We start from the raw sequence: 17527 nt of genomic DNA on the forward strand, positions 1-17527 counted from the left end.
ATTTATTGATCTATGAATTTAGAATCTATTCATTCTCAGCTAACCAACATTTTTCATATCTTTCTTTTTCAAGAACAAAAGATGAAATAGCCGTTAATCAATGACAAAGGTGTTATATTGGTTACTAGTGAAAATAGATTAACAAGGATCTGGCATATTTTTCTCAGCCAAAGAAATGAGAAATGTGATTTTTTTAAATATTATAAATAGGTCTTACTTGAAGGGCAATGGGCTTCAAGAAGAGAATGCAAACAAGCTAGAGTATTTGATTAAATAAATAAATAAATAAATAAATAAATAAATAAATAAATAAATAAATAAATAAATAAATATAACCACACTATTAAGTCCACACATATCTGAGTTGGATAACACTTAGTAACCCCACCTACTGGTTTATTTATATGTTATAGATTTCCCTCTGACATGATGAGTAATGTAAATTTCCTTTAGCAATAATCAGATGAAGGTCAAAAAAAAGCCAAGGTAGAATATACAACCAAGAAATTGAAGCCATGGCCTTTTAAACATGCATTATAGTGCAGGTAGAAAAAAAATGTTGCTTTGGTCACCAGATTGTTGCTGCCATCTTGACCTTTTCACCCCCTGCAGACACTTCTGGCAATAAACTATATACAGAAGAGCCTTTTATACATATATCTGTACATAGGGAAAGTTCAGTGCAAGTAAGTAAGTATTTCTTACTATAATGGCTCTGCATTTTGAAATAAACATTTCTGCATAAAACTGTACCCATGAAGATTTTTTTCAGACAGTTGTGTGGAGATGGCTAAGAAAGGCTGTGGAAAAGGGTTTCATGTTAGAAACAGGGGTAGGTTAGAACAAAAGGTAGGTAGCTTATTCAAGTCAGAGATGCTACTTTGGAATAGGATGAGGCAACAGTAGATTTACAGGATAGGCTGTGGATTGCACAGTCTTACTAATGCTCAGTAATTATCCATACCTTCAGATGAAGTGGAAGGTTTCTATCTGGTAATGTTTTAAAAATGTCAATTTTCAGGCCAGTTGTATATAAATTAAATGTGTTATTTCATGCATTGCTTCAAGAAACAAAATGTTTCAGACAACCCTAAATATATGCTTATTTTTGTCTGCATGTTGAGTATCATGCTTCAATCATGAAGGGACAGTCTGTGAACTATGGCCTTCATATAACCCCACTATAATAGCAACAATCTGAGTTACTTCTGTTGAAATTTAGAAGCAAAATAGATGAATATGGACAATGCAATTTCAGGAATTTTGGTGGGGAGTTGCTTATGAGGGGGAATCTGGTAATTTAATTTTCAAAGATAGTTTGCTTCTATTCCCACCCTTAAACCCCAAAAATAAATATTCTGGCATATTTCTTCTGAAAAATCACTGCCAGACTAATATTTCAGAAGGCTAGGAAATTGAGTTAAAGCCTTTGGATTCCTTGCATATATATAATGAAGGGTGGGATTCTACAGGTTAGCACCTATTTGCTAGAACTGGTTGTTAATAATATTCTAAGCAGTTCGGAGAACCAGTTGTTAGAAGAAATTACTGGCCTAATCCTGTAAGGAAGGCAGGAAGGAAACATTCTGGTGTTGCTTGCAGAAACTGCCTCTCTGTTAACTCTTATTACATTCTTGGCAGGACTAGATTTCCTGTCTCAGGAACTTCTCTGGAGTTTTTCCCCCTCCTTTGCTGGTACTTTGCTTGTGTGGAGTGACCATTTAAAGTTACAATACCAGTGAAAAAAGTGACTTATGACCATTTTTCACACTTACGACTGTTGCAGCATCCTCACAGTCATGAGAGGCCAGGCGAGGAGATGCGTGCCTCGATGTGAGTGATGTTGAGTTGGCCACAAAGCCACGCCCACCAACTTAGCCATGCCCACAGAACCGGTTATTAAAAAATTTAAATCCCACCCCTGGATACAGATGTAATTGTGTCTGAATATATAAAAGATGTATGTAGGCTTTGGGGATATTTGGTTTCAACCAGGTGAGGAGCACTGTATCACTAAAACCTGGCATATTATCCCATCTTTGTTTTCTAGTATGATTGATTGCTTATTGTACCCTATGACTATCATTAAGTGTCGTACCTGATGATTCTCGACTCCTGACAAATGTATCCTTTCTTTTATATATACTGAGAGTATTTACACCAAGACAAATTCAAGTCTCAAATGGACTTGATTTACCATCACATCCTGGATTTGATCTGACTTTAGGTTGATTCAGAGTTATATATTAATCCTTCTGAAGAATCAACCTTATTTTATCCAAAGTTCTGTCACAAACATGTCCACAGCAAATTTGATCAAACCCTGTTCAAAGCACACTTCTATCCAAGACATCGGTTTCAGTAATCTATCATAATGCTTGTTCAATTCTCCATGAATAAGATAACATTCTAATAGTCTTCTTATTTAAAAAAAACGTTACACCCTCTTTATAAATGTTGAATAAGAGGAAAGCAATTCTAGATTTAGAGTCATGGGCCTTAGGAGAAAATGGTAGAGTCATTCTAGGAACTACATCTTTTTTTCATTGTGTTGTTTATTCTTCTCCATTAATATTCTATTTTGTTGAAATCTGAATCTTTAGACATGGAGTTTGGTTTTCACTCTTGCAAATGCATATTCAGAGATCTCCCATTTCCAGTGATAGAAAAAAGTATGTCACAGCTTAAAGAGCCAAATATTTAATTGCTTAAATTCCCTTTCCAATAGGTAATTAAGTACTTTGAGACTTTCTAGTGTCAGCTGTGTTCATTTGCATTGCCAATGTTGTCATACAGTTGCATGAATAGTTTCTTAAATCTCAGCTCTCTGCATACTATGAAACTTTCATTTTCAGAGGCATATTTTCCTGAACAGTGTTAATGAGTTTATAAAAAAGCAATCACTTCAATATTCCAGAAAATGTAATAGAGAAGGAAAAGAAAATGATATAGAAGAGATACCCCATGATTTTTTATTACTGCTTAGGGCTGTTTGGTGAAATATCTGATCAGAATCTAATGAGGTTCTAAACTGAAGCTTTGATTTTGTTGAAGTTAATGGATACACTTCCCTTAATATCTATAGTTACAAGTTGTAAAGGGAAGCTTCCGTGTTTTTGATCACAAACTCAAGAGTGAAGACCTAAGAGTGTATAAAATCTAAATTTATTCTATCCTTACACTCATAACTTACTTCTGTAAATATTGGGATGAATACTACCAAGATCTCATGTTTGAGTTCCAGTTCAGCTTTCCACTAAAAAAACTATAGAATTTGCATGTCATATATTCTACTCAGGAACATCCACCTTAAATCCAAATGATGCCACCATGTTGTATCTGTATACTAACATGACCACACATAGCTGTCATTATGTACTTGTACCCTGACACCTGATGCAACACATAAGCTGTGCATATTTTATAATTTTTCCACTTTTATCCCTCCATGTAATTCATTTCTCCCATACTCATTCATCCTGCTGTGGACAATTACATGTTACTGATGTACATGTTGTATAGGCCTGGTTTATGTTCTAGATTAAATATGACAAGGAGCAGAAGTTTTAAAAAGGAAGGAAGCCTTCCCTGCATTACAATTCCTCCTGCCTTTATTGAAGATGCAGATGAAAGAGCAATTTAAATGTAATCAAATAAACTGCCAGTTGTTTTGACTAAGGAATCTACTAACAGTCTGGCTTAAGAGACAGAATACCATTCTCAATGCAGATACTGTGTCTGTCCAATTAATTGTATGCTCCCAGCTTTTTGACATAAATATGCTCTCAAGCATATGAAAGCTTTTAGTTAAAAAAAATGGCAAGGGGATGGAAGTCTTTGAAATTACAGATACATTACCTGATTTGGGAGAGGCTTTGATAACACTCTGCTGGGAGGGGGGTGGGGTGGAGATATTTTTCAAGATTTCAAAAGATGATGCAGAACAACAAATCCAGGCTCATGAAAATCACTGCTGCCATTATTCCAAAGTTTGCCATGGCTACAATGACCGATATTTGCATCACCTGTTTATCATTCTTGTTCCTTTTTTGCACTCTTCCTTTTTCCTCAGAATGGTATTCTTTGAGAGTGATAACCTTAACATTTATGTATCGCTTGTTCCACTCCAGGATTCACACTTCTTAGATATATGTCTTAAACATGCCTGTCGTAAAATATACATCTTGTATTACAAATCATCTTGATGAAGAAATGCTGATGTTTACATCAAACTATGTAGAGGGTTATTGTTTCTCACTTACAGAATTGCTTTCAGGCTTTTTTTAAAAAGGTGGGGGAGAGAAAAAAGGAAAGAAGAGATTAAATGCATATATTGGAGAAGAAAACTCAATTTTTAAACAAGCATTAATTCTTGACCATGCAAAATTATACTGATTAGTCTTTCTTTTATATCAATAAAACACCAGTTTATTAGCAAAAAGTGAACCTGGGTCAACAATGATAGATGGTAAATCTGGCACTGTTTTTCCATTATAAAAGACCACACATACCCTACACACCATGCTTGGTTTATTCCATAGTTTTTCCTATAATAATAAATTCCAAAAATTTGGTATATAATTCAAGACACAATCATGTATGATGAGAAGTAGCTGGATGAGTCACACACAGAGCTTAACTTTAAGGCTTAAAGTTAAAAGTAAATTATGTTATAAGCTGGATTTTAAAAATCTGTATTTTTCTTTATTTCATAATATTTTATACTATTTCAACATGTGCATCCAAGCAAAATTAGTCTTAAAATGTTCCATTTGTTTTTAAATGGTAGTATGTTTAAATTGTAGCATCTATATATTTAGGTACAGTCTTTTTCAAGTTATTTTTCAATTATGCTTAGCGTGAAAGTTATTGTATTACAACCTGAAGACAGTTCTATTAGCCCAAAGCATTTGAAAATCATTCTCATGTCATGTCTTGCAAATCTATTTGTAAATCTACTGCTTCTGAATCTCCTTTTCACTTTCATTTCATTGTGCTATTGCCTTGTAAGTAAGCCCGTACATAGTGAAATGCTTCTTGTGGTGACAGATGCTACATTTTTTCCCTCAAAGAACTTCCTCCTGCCTCGAACAGATAAGATGGCACGCAACACGCAACACATTAATCTCTCTCACAGTGCACTCTCAAACTTAATTACAGCTTTAGCGGGGCCATCACAAAATGTGAATAATATATGTGCTTAGCCTAAGTGCTATATATTTATGGGGCATATCCAACCCCCTAATTAAGGTATCACCCAAATTGTCACTCCAGCTCTTTTGCTAAGCTTTTGTTGCTCGTGTTACTCCTTTGCTGTTGACTCAAATTCTTGGAAAACTGCAAAGACTTGCAAACAAAGGTGACACAAGCTTGGACATTTATAATTTGAAATTGGTAAAGACAGAGGGAGACAAGAATGAGATGAATAGCATCTTATGAAAAGAAAAAGAATCAACACCATTGGTTACCAGTTATTGTGATGCATCAAAAAGGTATATTGTGTGTCTTTTGCTGCCATTATGGACATTCCAGAAAAATCTGGATGACCATCACTGTGAATAGAAGAATAGACTACAGAGCTATTCATTTGACAAGCAAGGATACTCTCATGTTTCTAAGGTTTCCCTAAAGAAGTTAACAGTAACATTAACATTCATTATTTTAATGTTTTATCATGTTGCTTTTACTTGGTTGAAGCTGTCTAGGACCATCTCCAGGTGAGACACTCAGCATATAAATTTAATGAATAAACAAATATAAACTTCTAGAAATAAAGGTCTGACTGATTATAATTGAAAAGGGGAAACCTAAATAGTATTTCTCTTATGGAAATGTTCAAGTACTTCTTTCCCTTTTTCTCCCTTTTGAATGACCCTTTCTGATTTCAACTGTTATATTTTTACATTTTTCCAATCTCGCTGGTTTTTTTGTTTTCATCATTGATGAGAAGTACTTGAGTCTTATAATCACCTGAACATAGAAATTAGATGTGAATGACATAAGGACCTGCTGTAATGGTGACATTTATTCCAAAGAGGACGGTGACTTTAAAAAATAAAAAATAAACAGTTCAGAATAACTTTGTAAAACCAATGAAGTTACCATAGATCAGGTACACTAAAAATGCATTTACCATACAGTCTATCATGCCTAAGAAACAGCTGTTTCTTGCCCATGTGTGTAGCATACGGACTGCAAGCTGACATAGTCAATGTAGATGAGAAAGCATTCAGTTTTCAATTGATTCCCTGTTTCTCTTTTTCGTATGACAGCGTGCAAATGTGGAGGAAATGGTTAATCATGAGAAAATGTGAAGGAAGCAGATTATACAGATAATATCAGTGACTATATTGCTTGGAAAAAATTTCTAAGAACATGATCTAGCATATCTGAAAGATCTGATAATTGGAAAATGTTACCTCAACATTGGGCAGGTGTTTATTAATGTTGGATGAAATCAAAGAATATTCCACTTGCTGAATATATACACATTCATAAGAATTGTCACCAATCAGGGCCCTGAGTGTTATAACTTCAGCAAACTTTTAGTCTTATTATTTCTTGCTTCCAGCCAAAGAATCCATCTAAGAAACGCAGTAACATTTTTAGCACAATGTTCATCAGGTAAGACTGAATTCTCCACACTTCATCCTTTGTGAACTAAAATGAATTCTTCACATATAGGCCAAAAAGAAATGGTTTTCTCTGGAAATATGATCAAACTGTTATCAAGTCTCCTATTATCATGAGAACAAAGCATTGATTTATTTTGTTTTTGTAAGTCTTACAAGACATTGTTATTTCACAGAAAGAAAAACCTGCTTGTACATTTACTTGCTTGCTTGCTTGATCTGCCATCCAGTTAGTGTTGACCATATAGATAGACACCTCCTCCAAGGTGAAATAAAAGTAATGAGAAAGAAGAACAAAGATATTAAGGAAGCAATTCTGTGTCATCTCTGGCAGCTGTTTGTGATGTCATGCTAGTATTTTAGCCTGCCTATCCAGTTTAGACATGTGTACACAAGGATACCTGACTCTAGTTTCTTCCCCAAACCCAAAAAGCTTTAACCTTAGATTGTCTACTATTGACCTCACCCCTTTCCTAAGAGGTCTGTAGGGGGCATGCATAAATGCACCAACATGCCTACCGTCCCTGTCCTGTTGACTCTTTTTATTTTTCTTATATGTATCCATTTCATATATTCATAACTATGTTTATACTTATACCTATTATCTTGTAAGTGATTGACAAATCAAATAAATAAATAAGATAAATAAATACAATTACTGATCCTTAACTTTAATACAAACACTGCATTTCCAATCCACAGTCTACATGCAAAGACTTGGATTGAAATTTTGCATCTCTCTCTCTCTCTCTCTCTCTCTCTCTCTCTCTCTCTCTCTCTCTCTCTCTCTCTCATTTTAGAACTGGACAGATATTTAATCATGATAGGATTTTTAAAAATCTCGATAGGCTACACTTTTTCATCCAGAGAGCTTCATTCTGGTTTGTTTCTGATCTGTCTATAAGCTATAGAGACAAGTCTAGCAATGTCATGACATAATACTCAACTGTTCTTGAAAGTTTGAACCCTTTCTTCACCTCTTAACACCCTTAACCCCCCACTTCCACTGTCCAAATTAACCTATTTTTAGGGTTGTGATTTTTAAGAAGCAAAAACTTCTGCAAGGCTTATATAAGAACCTAAGCAGTGCGCTGCTGGATAGGACCCCTGGCCCTTCTAGTCCAGCAGACTGTCCTGAAAGTGGCCAGCCAATAGCATGAAGAAGCCCACTAATGTCCCATCAGATGATCTCCAGACACAGTCACACTGCCATCAAGACAAATTGATCCTCATGTCTTCCATGGATTTGTCCAACCTTTTTTGAAGCCAGTCAGTCAATCTGCTAGCTTGCAGATATGAATTCCAAGGTTTAATTACATGTTGTCTAAATAGTATTTCTTAAGCATAATTTTGAACCCCTCATATCCCCCTTCACCCACTTCCTTTCTAGATTATGAAGGTCCAAATGCCACAACTTTTTTCTCAAAAGAAAGCTGTTTTAAGCCCCTTGATCATCTTAGTTATCCTCCTCTGAATCTTCTCTAAAATTACCATGTATTTTTTGAGGTAACCAGAACTGAACACAATGTTCTAGATGCAGTTGCACTGTTGTTTTAATATAACGGAATTTGTGGTACTGGCATTTTAGGTTATATATTTCATTATTCAAGACCAACAAACTCACCAAATCTGAAAATGAGAATGGGAATGGTTCATCCACCCTAGAGGATTTTGGCATCTCTGGGATCACAATTGGGGTTCAGGGACAGATACTGAGCTTTCCAAGCCTTCCTTACTTCCCTTTTTCCATTTTCACTTCACTGTCCTATTTTCTTTTGTATTTTGTTTCTTATTTTATTACTTAATTAAAAAATGAAGAAAATAAAAGACAATTCTCCATGGCCAACTAGCCATGACCAACTCACCATGGCCAACTTGCTGTGGGACAAGAGTTACACTAATATCAAAGAAATGGTGGAAAAGAATCATTAAAGAAAGGATGCAAAAGGAGGACAGAATGAAATGTGAAGGGCAAAAATATTTTTTTTTAATTTTAAATAATTAAATAGCATTGTTAAATTGTCCCACAGCAAGTTGGCCATGGGGAGTTGGCCATGGGGAGTTGTCCTGCAGTGAATTGGCCGCAGTGAGAACTCACATTGTAGTTGTCATTTGTATGCAGTCTAAGATGATGGAAGAAGATACCATTTTGTCTTTCAAGTCACATAACAGAATGTCTTAGATAGCACCATTTATCTCAAGACAACTGCATTCATACTAGACATTTCCTCAGAACCAATTTATGTGTGGTGGAGAATATAGAATTAACTGTTGTGAAAAAAACCAAATATGACATTTAATAACAAAGTAATAAGGAAATGGGAGATAAAAATCCAACAAATACACACACTCTTTGCTGTTTGAAAGTATTAAGAATATTTTCTCTTAAGCAGATATTTCTGAACAAGATTGAAATTGCCCCCCCCCCCCCAGCTATGCTGAAAAGTGAGACCTTGTTTCTTTTTAAGCCTATTTATCTAAAATTATTTTATTGCTGTGTCAAGGGATCTAAAATGGAGGAAGGTGTGTGACTAAAAGTCATCTCTATTGAGTATCTGTCTGCTCCATGTTCCAAACCACTGAATTTGTCAGCTAGTCAATTGTCCTGGGAGAGTCTACCAACAAGAGACCTCTTGTGTCAGAGCTCTTTAATTTTTTTACATTTTTACAGAGAATCTCAAGAACAAGGATTAACTCCTAGCCATGATATAATGCTTTGGTGTCTCTGTGAAGATATTGTTGTGAACGTGGATGTGCAAGTGAAACCTTTTTCACCCAAGTACAGTTACAATTAATGTAATTTATGTAATTTAGCCACTCAGAATATTGGGGAAATTTAATTAGTATGTATGAGGTTCTGTTTCATTGAACACATTCCAGACACAACTAATTCATAGAGCTGAGGTGTGGACAGTTGTGCTTTGTCTTGACAAAGTGCTTCAGACCACAGAAATGATATGAAAATCTTCATAAAAGCACCAAGATGGTAAAATTGATGTTCATTAGGCGCTTTGCCTCTTCCTGCCTCTGAAACTAATGGAGCACCTTGAGAGGATTATGTTTTTAAGCCCTAAGACATCCCATTGCTTCACCAAGAAGAACTGGAGATGTGCTTCTTCATCAAAGAATTTTATTTTGCAGAGCCCTATTAATGAAACAGCTTTTCTGTCTATCTTCCACAAATCATGTGGAATTATAAACACGGTTTTTCCCTTTCTATGCAATATACTGTAGGAGATCATCTTACTGAAGACAATTGTTTAAATATGGACCAGACTTACAGTAATTTTACTCTTAGTCAAAATTAAATCTGGGATGTCAGCCTTCCTTTCAGAATCTCTAGGTAAGGAGTTCTTAATCAGTAACTTAAGCAGTCCAACAGCTTAGGAAACCTGAAAATATTAAGGTAATACTCTCAGGTGAAGAGCTTAAAGGGAGTCTGTAGCATTAATGTGATTTGCATGCTTAATAATAATAGTATGACTACATATAATGGATTGTGAAAAAGGATTTTAAAGAATGGGAAAAAAATGTTAATCCATGAAGCATATGCCATCAGTTGTTCTGTATAAGATATACAATATAAATTGATGCTTAGATGGTATTTAAGTCTACCAAGACTCAAGAGGATGTTTTCAGTTAATCATTTTTCATTGTAAAATGTTTAAACCAGACATTAATCCTATATGGTGGGGGAGTCAATACATGCAAATAAATTGCCAACAAATGCTAAATGCTGTATCACAAATTATTGGTCATGTAATTAGCTTAAATCCTGTACTGTGATTATATTCACAACTACAGAAAGCAACTTGCTAAGATTTAATAAAAATATTGGAAAATATATCTCTCTGGCCCTCTTATTTCATAACACATAAACAGTACACATAAGCTGCCCATGAGAGGATGGTTATTGAAAAAAATTGATTGGTTAAAAGTAAAGAAGGAAATCCATAATGAAGAATTAACAGAATAGCACAATAGCAGAGGTGGAAGGTACCCTGGAGGTCATCTAATCCAACCCCCTGCTCAAGCAGGAAATCAAATATCATTTCAGAAAAATGGCTGTCTGATCTCTTCTTAAAAATCTCCCATGATGTAAAGAATACATAACTTCTGAAGGCAAGTTGTTCCCTTGGTTAATTGTCTTCACTGTTAGGAAAGTTCTCCTTAGTTCTAGATTGGTTCTCTCCTTGATTACTTTACATACACTGCTTCTTGTCCTGCCTTCAGGTGCTTTGGAGAATAGATTGACTGCCTCTTTTTGTGGCAGACTCTTAGATATTGGAACACTGCTATCATATCTCCCTTAATTCATTAGATCAGGACTGTCAAACTCACGGGCCTCAGGCTGGATGCGTCTGTTCTGGCCCCGCCCCCATCCAGTTTAGTGAAGGGGAAAAAGTCATGGTATGTCATGTGACAATGCCGTGATGATGTGAGTTTGACACCCCTGCATTATATTAATGTAATAATAGGCAATGTTACAGACACCATTTGCAGCATATCAGAATCTATTTCAGGATAAATCATTTTTCTCTAGTCTAACCTTGCAAAGGAATTACCAAAACAATACAAATATGGAACCATCAATTAAACCAACATATATGACTTACATAAGCATATAGTGCAAAGTTGCATTATGAAGCCATCAATTAAACCAATATATATGACTTACATAAGCATATAGTGCAAAGTTGCATTATGGGGAGTTTATTAGCAGAAAGATTTGTTCAGGATGATCTTTGTGGTTTTCTATCACTATTAAGAACCTTCATGGCAGTTCCTCTTTTTCTTTTCATGCTAAGTAAGTAGCTCTCCTTTTACTAGCTTACATATCAAAAGAGCATTTTTTTAGGTGGGTTTTGCAGAATGTGGATACTACATCTGGAAAAGACAAGGGGCAAGTTAACACAATCACAAGAACAATGTCCTGAATTAAAGTTTTTTTTTTCTTGAATGTTAAGTCAGTCTAAAAACAAACTGTTTGATTTAATTATGGAAAATTTGCAGCAGCTGAGGAACATTCCCCAGTGCACAACCATGTTGTTGAGATGATGGCTTCAATGTGCCACCTGAGCTCTAATGAAATTGATAATGAAAACCCCATGGCTTTGCTGAATCATCTTAAATACACCCCATTAATTCTGCACACTTTTTCTAAATAGAAATTGACTAAATAAACATCTGTTTACAGCCTAAACTATTGCAAGGTTTTTTTTTTCTTCCTCCCTTGGTCATATGTTTGCTCTGTCATTCTTCTCCTCCTCCTCTTCTTTCTTCCTTGCAAAAGGCCATTGGGTAGTAATCTGTACTATTAGTTTTTAATAGTGTTAAATATAATGCAGATTGATAGCAGGTAAAGCAGTGGTGATGGTCATAAAGCTAAATGAAATTCCCTCTATTAAAAAAAAATCGGAACACCGTCCCATTCCATAGCTCAGCCTAATTCTAAAACAGGTTTCAACCTTAACCCTAGGTATTTGCTTCACTGGTTGTGATGAAATAAAACTGTAAGATATCAGTTGAAATTAGCATTCTTAAGGCTTGTTCCGCTGAAACATGCAAATACCCTGGGGTAATATACTACAGTTCATTTCCATTTTCTGAAGTAGCAACATAAGCTATACTTTTCTTGTATGGGGACAACATCTGTTTAGTTTGGATCAAATCACTTTTCATCAGGGCTGCTTTTTAAACTACTTTTTGGTAGCAATTTAGTGAGTTGTAATTCAATGAGGCTTTTTTTTTTTTTTACTATCTATGTAATATTCTCTAACAGAACTGCCTGTTGCTTTTCAAAGAAACTTGATATATTCCTTCACTTTTATCTCTTTAAACTAATCAGAAATTCACTAACATTTCATAAACCTTCAACCACTGATGAACAGCGCAACTGAGGGAAAGAGCTGAATCTGTTTTCACAGATTTAACTCTATCCCAAAGTCCTAATGGAAACCCTGTAAGATATTGTTAAAAACAGTAACCTCACTACTCACTTTTAAAACAAGTTTTTTTTTCCCTTATGGGCATCAATTTCCAAATGTAATACTTAGTGGAAGCAGATTGTGTATTATACTGCACCTTTCTACAAAATGGAAACAAGTGATGAAAAGTACAGATCAATGGAAATTAGGACCAACACAATTTATAGATAATGATTTCAGTTTTGAAAGTGTGTGGCTTTGTTTAGAATAGATTGGGTGGTGATTGTAACTCAAAAAAATATACAAAAAATATTGGAGATGTAAATTCAGCAGGAGCCTTTGTTGAAAGATGTGTTCCTGGACATAAAGAATATCAACTAAAAAATAATTTGCAATATAATTGTTTTGGATACACAATATGGACTTATCCCAGCTATCAGTGAATGCTAACAGATATTCATTATATTGCAAATTTGATTTATTAATGGTTAGGATAAGAGACTGTGTTTCTGTCTAAGCTATATTAACATAAGAGAAAAAGGAAAATTCCCTTCATATCTTAAACCCAGAGATTCATTTAACTAACAATATACAGGATAAGAAAACAAAAATACAAGAAACAAATACTGTTCCTACTTTTTAAAAATAGCATATGTGCTAGTGGCCAAAAACAGCCATTCTAATTATTAATTCTAGTTAGTTTTTATTTTGTATTCAAAATTCTACTACTCAAAAAGGTAGTAAACATATGTTTTTATTTAAAAAACCTCATTAAATGAAAAGAAATGGTGCAGTCCGCAAGTACAAAAAATACCCCAAATGTATTTAATGCTGAAAGAGGAAAAATTACAAAAAATGTGTGCCCCATTATTTTTTTTCCTGCTGAATCCATAAACAATGGAGAGCGACAGAATTCATAATCACGTTGTAAGATGAGAAATTTGTACGCCCACACCCACACCCCTGAAAAAATTCTCATCACCAGAAGTGCTTCTTTTGAAAGCAAGAAAGAAATCTGCAGACATCTTGCCTTGCTTTTCTGAAAAGCTTTTCCTGAACTCAAGGGGAGTAAAAAGGCAAATGGAAGAATGCATTTCTTCTATTTCCTCCTAGAGTTCTGTGCTGTCATGCTGAAGGGGTACAATAAAGCATGGACACATTACTCCACCCAAGTCGTTACTCAGTAATCTATCATCCTGGCAGGTTTTGAGTGCAACCACACATTCATTTCATTATATTTTGAGGTCCAGTTTTGGAAACCTGCCCCAGTGAAATCTGTAGTAATAGACTATCATTTTAAATGGCTGCATAAAAATATGCCAATGCAATTTACAATAAAAAGTTTGTTTGACCTTTAGTCAAACACCATCTCTGCGTGGTTAACAGATTTTCCTGTTCCCTGGGTAGCACTAAAACACATTCTATTGAGGTTCAAGAATCCATGACTGAAAAGATAAAAAGAATGGCTGGGAGGTGACCAATGAGCCTAGCCTGATGATGAAGTTGAAGGAAGAGCTAGTAATGATATCAATGACATTATTACTTTGCAGACAGAATTTAAAATGAGGAATCCATTTGTCATTGTGGCATCATCAATCTGGTCTCTAATTAGCCTTAGGCAATGGTATCTTTCTTGCTCATTTTTGCTCATTGGATTGGCTTTCTGGGTTGTGTTTGTTAATTTGAATTTGTATTATTTGTGTTATTTGAGGTGTATTTTATTCTGCAATTGAAAATAATTGCAAAGAGCATCCTCGGATCCTCTGCCCACTTGGAAAAACCATAAGGTAGAATCTAAACGTCCCTCTTACACCTGGATTTCTATACTGTGTGAGCAGATTCCATAGTGTATCATCCTCTTCATGATTCTTGAATCAGCCTAGCAACTGCATCTTTTTAGCAAGTCAGGGCAGTTCAATTCCATGTCTGCTTGCTAGACATTTCTCCTCTATTTCCAGTGTCAACATGACTATTTTCCTGCCTTCTTCTGGGTTTCTTTTCCACATGAGAGATTCTGCATTGGTAGTTGGGGAATCACTTCTATGTCTCAGCTATTTCTCAGTTTTAAAAGATGACTTTGTCTGGGAGGTAATGTGACAGGAGAGTAGACAATGCTTCTTTTCTTCACTCTCTTCACTTTCTTGACTCTGTCACTCAATAAGTAACAGCAGCTCTCTTGATTTCCCATCTGGAATCTTTTACTGTTCCAACTTGAGAGATTAGAAATTAAATTTATGATATATTTTTCACACAAAACAGAAGCTCTACCTCTGAACGACATCCCTTCTTTTTCTTCTTGTATATACTGATACACATTATGTAATTCCACTCAGAATTCAGAGAAACTACACCTGGCAGAGTTTTCATCTGGCATTATATTACTTATTCCTGGTCATTCAATGGGCAGATCAAATAATTTGACTTGAGTTGGATAAACAGGAACTCAACATTTGCTGCACTCTTCCCTCATATGTTTGGGGACTTAGATTACCCACTGAGAAAAGATAGGTTGGCCTGGTATTACAACTTTTGTCAAGTAAAGTCTACAGATACATATATATATCTGTCAATCTGCTGCCTGAGCTTTGCAGTCACTAGATTTACTAAAAATAATAAATGGTAATTACTTCTACTGTTTAGAGTTATCTATCTCATATCTCAGTTACATTGCATGTGCAGTAATTTAATGTGCTATATATGAAACTGCCTTAAGCAGTGTTTGGAAACTTAACTCAATAAAAAATGCTGTGTTTCTGCTATTAAATAATGACTGTGTGATATAATAGCATTCTGAAGAGTCTCTCAGAGCTTGTTTGTTTTCTTGCAGACATTTCATTATCAAACTAGGTAACATCATCAGTGCTGAGCACTGATGATGTTATCAAGTTTGTTTAAGCAGCTCAGAAAGCACCAAGGACCCCGATTTACCTAGTTTGTTTAAGCAAGCTCAGAGAGCACCAAGGATCTCTCATGTCAACCCCGAGCTACAAATATTCTCCTTCACCAGGAATAGCATTCTGCCCTGAATTGACACCTTGGTCTGGACCAGCATAGCAATCCAATTTGCTGGGCTGTGGTGCCTTAACACAGACAATGAAATTGCTTTGCTTTTGTATTCAAAATTGTGGTAAAATAGAGCCAGTTGTCTAGATTTGATGGAAAGGACCTCGGCATGGATGGCATATGAACTTTAAACACATTTTAGCATCCAGAATGAAAAGAGCGGTTCTGTCTGATCTAGTTCTTTGAAGAGGAATGCAGCTTCAATTTATCACTTTGCTTCAAAAAAAATAAGCTTTGATCAAAATTTCATCAAATCAAAGCTTGAAAGCTTTGCACAGTCCAACCCTTAATAGGCAGTTTTTACACTACAGACAACTCTCTTGTTAAAAAGATTTTCACTATCAGTCTGTTTCCAGATGAAATTCAAAGTGCTGCCTATGATCCAGAAATCCATTTTGATTTGGAACCACACAATGTGATACAATGACATTCTCCTATACAGCCTTGTGGCTTTTATGATTTGAGAGACCTTAAGAGAGGCTTGGCATTGCCAGTTGGAATACATTACCATTGATTAGCAGAGACATTATTATTCAAGCATGTGTCTGTTGATGTGCAGGTGCTTTATGTTTCTTTTTACTGAATGAATTTTACTTCTTTTAATTGCCTTATGTTTAACTATAATTCAGCTTCATCTTTGTTGTTATTATTACTAGCTGCCGTGAGCCTCAATACCAGTGAATGCCATATACTTTATTCAAAGTATCTTCATCCCGCTTTGCTACTTACACGTAAATGTGCTCCTTGACATACTTCAATTATGTAATAGTCCTTGGGCTCAGTTTTGCTATCCACTTCTTAGCAGGTCAAATGCAAGAGATCCAGGCAGCATCACAGTGTAGTTTTTTTTTTCTCTTTTACTGCTATATTACATGATAAAATACCATATCATGCTACTTAGGCTCAAACCGCTCTTCTAAAATCTAGAACTGGACCATGTGAAAATTTGGATGACTACTGCAACCACAAGGTGGAGCAAATTCTCTCCACTGTCTGGATTTAGCTGCTTGGATTTGATAGTCCTAGCTAAGAGAAAGATAGAAAAAAACCCTAGAGAAAAGATGAAAAAAATATAATCCAGAAAGATAGATCTTCATCATTTCAAATCTCTCCAATGCAAATTATACTTCTATTGCAATCCATTTCAGCCATCCTTAATTCCCCACCGTACATTACCAGACTGGTTAATAATTGTGGATATTTGAGTCCACGGTGGATGTACACATGTAGTACCTGCCTCAAACTCATCAAGGAAGTGAATAGAATAGAATAGAATAGAATAGAATAGAATAGAATAGAATAGAATAGAATAGAATAGAATAGAATAGAATAGAATAGATAATATGGAATGGAGTGGAGTGGAGTGGAGTGGAGTGGAGTGGAGTGGAGTGGAGTGGAGTGGAGTAGAGTAGAGTAGAGTAGAGTAGAGTAGAGTAGAGTAGAATAGAATAGAATAGAATAGAATAGAATAGAATAGAATAGAATAGAATAGAATAGAATAGAATAGATAATATGGAATGGAATGGAGTAGAGTAGAATAGAATAGAATAGAATAGAATAGAATAGAATAGAATAGAATAGAATAGAATAGAATAGAATAGAATAGAATTCTTTATTGGCCAAGTGTGTTTGCACACACAAGGAATTTGTCTTTGGTGCAAATGCTCTCAGTGTATATAAAAAGAAAAAAATACATTCATCAAGAATCATAAGAATCAATCACTTATTGATAGTCATAGGTTACTAAATAAGCAGTCAAATCATACTAGGAAACAAAACAATATAAATCATAGAGATACAAGCAACAAGGTTATAGTCATAAGTGGGAGGAGATAGGTAATAGGAAGGATGTGAAGAATAATAGTAATACAGTCTTAGTACATAGTTTGACAATATTGTGGGAAT

The sequence above is a fragment of the Notechis scutatus genome, chromosome 6, assembly GCF_049901735.1.
Source record: "Notechis scutatus isolate UNSWTSFEM ecotype Mainland chromosome 6, rNotScu1.2, whole genome shotgun sequence".
Classification (NCBI taxonomy): domain Eukaryota; kingdom Metazoa; phylum Chordata; class Lepidosauria; order Squamata; family Elapidae; genus Notechis; species Notechis scutatus.